This window comes from Quercus robur, chromosome 5, assembly GCF_932294415.1.
Source record: "Quercus robur chromosome 5, dhQueRobu3.1, whole genome shotgun sequence".
NCBI classification, from domain to species: Eukaryota; Viridiplantae; Streptophyta; class Magnoliopsida; order Fagales; family Fagaceae; genus Quercus; species Quercus robur.
The window spans coordinates 5,760,621-5,764,587 of NC_065538.1; the positions used below are offsets into that span (position 1 = coordinate 5,760,621).

General features: G+C 33.0%; 1 long non-coding RNA gene across 1 annotated transcript; it reads left to right on the forward strand.

Annotated features, from left to right (window-relative positions):
- The first annotated feature begins 2,195 nt into the window (after nucleotides 1-2,195).
- LOC126728993 (uncharacterized) lies at nucleotides 2,196-3,967 on the forward strand. Its single transcript, XR_007656449.1, has 2 exons — nucleotides 2,196-2,572; nucleotides 3,687-3,967. It is a non-coding gene; the product is annotated as an uncharacterized LOC126728993 (long non-coding RNA).

The window sequence follows — 3,967 nt, forward strand, 5'->3', positions numbered from 1 at the left end:
ATAGAGCCATACTTCTCTGTCCTTACAACCACTCCCAACAACTGGAGGTAGGGCCTGATGGGACAAGTACCTACCCTAGGGACCCCAGTCAGGAGGAGGAAAATGACTATAAAAAGGGGAGTGAAGAGAAACAAAGGGGGGGGGGGAGATGGAACCCCCAACACACCGGAAGCACCAGGAAAAACTCCTCGGACACTATCAAGGACTAATTCTCTCTGTTAAACTTAGCCCATGGAGAATACCTTGATGGTTGACATTCACATACCAAAGTCCAGCTCTTTGGCCCACTCTCTACAAATTCATTGTATTGGACTCACTGGTCTAAGGTTCCATGCATCTTGGACCTGGCCTGAAAAAATGTGACCCTACAATAACCATGTTCAATTCAAGTGAACAATGTCTTTCCCATACCTATTCTAGTTTATCCTCAAGTTTCTTGATTTAGATAGACACAACTATTCTAGTTGTAAATCAAATACTACTTTCTTTCATTACTTGATTCGTCATATTTAACCAAAAAAATGTATATATATATTCTTAAAATCTAAAAATTTATTAAAATTTTTGCAATTGGTATTAGTTATGAATTATTTAATATATATATATATATATATATATATTCACACACTCCACATTGAAAAATTTTATATGAACAAAAAGTCTAAAGCTAATTAAACTATTATTAAGTTTTGCATATGCCAACTATTAATTAAGTTTTGATTTGGTTTAACACCACGTGAAGTACTTAACCACTTCATGCATGGCTTTTAATTGTTATGATTTTTGTATTTATCTTCTTAGAAATACAGCAAGTGTAATTCAACTTTAAACAAATTATGATGTTTATCCACTTAGAAATTATAGTTGAAGAAAAATTATATCCACTTAGAAATTATAGTTGAAGAAAACTTATATATATTTTTTCTTAAAATCTAAAAATTTAAAAAAATTTCTGCAATTTGGTGCCGCCACTTGACCCAACTATGGCGTCTAAGCCCAACTTTTATTATATATAATATGATTTATACTAAACATTTTGAAGGACCCTAATCCCAACTTATTTATATTTGATTGCAGGCGTGAAAAAGTAGAAGGATAAAAACTTTTTTGTTTGGTTGAGAAGAAAAATGGGAGGATAAAAAATGTAATTTGTATAAATTTACAATCACATCCACATTAGATAAAATAAAATTTATAAAAAAACACTTTCTTATATTTTTATTTAAAAAATATAAATGAATGGGCACTTCATTTAAATTTTTTTATTTAAAAAAGCACAAGAAATTCAAGAACCTAAAATTGTTTTCTAACACCCCCCCCCCCCCCCCCAAAAAAAACCATAATTGATGAAAAAAAAAAAAAAAAAAAAAACACGTTGTCAACATGCATGTGGCCATTTTAGTCCAAATTTTTTTACCTCATTTTTACTCTTATTTTCTCTCTATTTTAGGGAGATTGAGTTTTGGTGGACCCTAGAAAAAACTGTTGGGTCCACCATTTTTCTCTCTCCCTCCCCTTCCCAACCAAATATCTCTCCAATCAATTTTCTCTTCTATTTTTCACACCCCTTTTTTCATCCTCCTTAAAATCATCCCAACCAAACATTCCCTTAGATCATTGAAAGTGAAACTAATAAGGCAATAATGAAGACCTTGCCTAATTACAAAATAAAGAGGATCCTGATACCTTGGACCTACCTAAATCTCCCTTGGTGTTCTTGGGTTGGGTTTTCTCACCAATTGCGTTGTCACCCAGCAACAAAATGTGGGACAGCTTGCTCTTATTATAATTTAGAAGCCATTAACAAATCCTTGGTTTCTCTAATAATAGCAACAGTTTCATGGGAAACTTTCCTTCGTAGGATTAAGCTGGCGGAATGTCTTTCTAATTATGAATTATGATCCATGTTTTGTAGTATTATATGTAAGATGTCCAAGATTGAATCTGATATTGGGAACAATTATTGACAATAATATAGTATATAGTAGTTAATACTCTGCAGTTACCAGTGGTCAAATGAAAGTATATGATGTTTCAGGAACTCCACCTCAGCATCTAGTTGGTGTTTCTAAACCAATAAGAAATTGACATCTGTCTTAAAAAAAGAAACATCAGCCTACTGAACCATTTAAATTTAAAAGACGAAATTGACCCCGAAAAATTCAAAGAACCGCCCTCTATTGTTTTTCCTCTTTTTGCAAAATCAAAATGTTCATCTCTCTCTCTCCGTTTTTCTCTCCACCACCACAACACACCAGCACCTCCATCACTCCATTTTTTTCTCTGTCAACTCCAAACCAAAAACCACTTTACTTTTCCTCTTTTCAAAATCAAATTTCAATGTCTCTCCCCAGTCCACACGCCACCATAGCCTTTATTCTCTCTTAACCCCAAATCCCAACAGCCAATGCCCAGCAGTAGCGTCCCCGCCGGCACAACACCGCCGACATCACAAGTTCTGAAGAAACCGGCCTTTGTCTCATCAGAAAATCCCCAAAATCTTCTCTTTCTAGCAGAACCACCCTACACCGGAAACTTCACGCCACTTCCAACACCCGACATTCATAAGAAGGTTTTTTTTTTTTTTCCCTCTGTTTCTTTTCTGCATTTTTCACATTTTTTTGTATGCTTTTTTCTTCCCAAAATTACAGATGTTTAAAAGAAACAAAAGAAAACCAAAGGAATTTTTGTGTAGAAAGGAAATTTGTACCTGTTTGATAAAATGTCTCAATGAAGATGGTTAATCTTCTTTTTGTTAATGTTCTTTTGGATCATATTAAAGTTGGTTTTTTTTTTTTTTTTTTTTTTTTTCACTTTTTTGTTATAGTTTCATATGTAGAAACATAAAGCTTCTTTCTTTGTTTGACAAATAGCTTGCTGCCTTATTTTGCTCATAAAATGCTTTGCTGATATGTTTATTGAAATCTTGGTCTTGAACAACTTCATTTTTGTGTGTGAAGGTTGTTGACTGAGTATATTTGGTTTCCCCAATTCTAAACTTTGTTTTTTCTGCTGTTGAGTTTACTGAATAACAAACACACTGCAGTATATTTGGGCTCATATTAATAAGTAAAGAAAATTTGGCATACACCAACCAAATGCTGAGTTGAGTTTTTATGATGTTGGATTTGGCACCATATGGATGCTGGGTTGAGTTTTTGTCAGGTCTGCTACTCCTCCTTAGTTTACATTTATACAAATATAATTCTTTAAGTTGTTCTCATGTCATAGGCTTGATCAAGTGGTAAGTATTGGATTGAAAGTTATATAATGAAAAACAAAAAGGGACAAGAGAAAAGGTTTGAAATTTGTCTATTTGCTACCAGTGCCTTTGGCATTCAATTTTTCTTTTAATAAGCAGCTCCCAACTTAGTTTTGATGGTAATGGTATATTATATTGAGTAAATTCGAAGGATAGATTTATAGTAGTCCCAAATTTTTTATTTTTGCTTCTTTTGTGGTTATTCTTAAAACTTTTATTTTTTACTTTTTATATGAAGTCTTGAACTTTAATTTGGTTACTTTGTTTGAAAGTAAAAATCTGATTTTTCAAAGCAAAAATTTGTCAACTAGTATCTAGATTCAATATTGTCTATTGTTAGTGTGTTTTCCATTAAATTTTAATTTAATTTGCTTTAGTATTGGAGCAAAGTGACCAACTAACCAACCTTGAATTGGTTTTGCAGATTGTCTAAAATTGTTTGTTTATAATGGCTGTTAGAAAATAAATTTCAGTAGCATATAGCAATATTGGAGCAGCCACACATAAGCAATAGCTTGAGGAGTATACTTGAAGACGTGCTGAACATAACAAATGAGATTGACCAAGTTTCATTTGGGATATGAGAGATGTAAATCAAGCAGCTCGCGAGCTTGCTAAGTGGGGCTTTGTTAACAATTGGAATGGTTTTGTAAATTGTAGCCTTATTGGCCGGGTCATCTAATATATCATATATGTGATCATGAA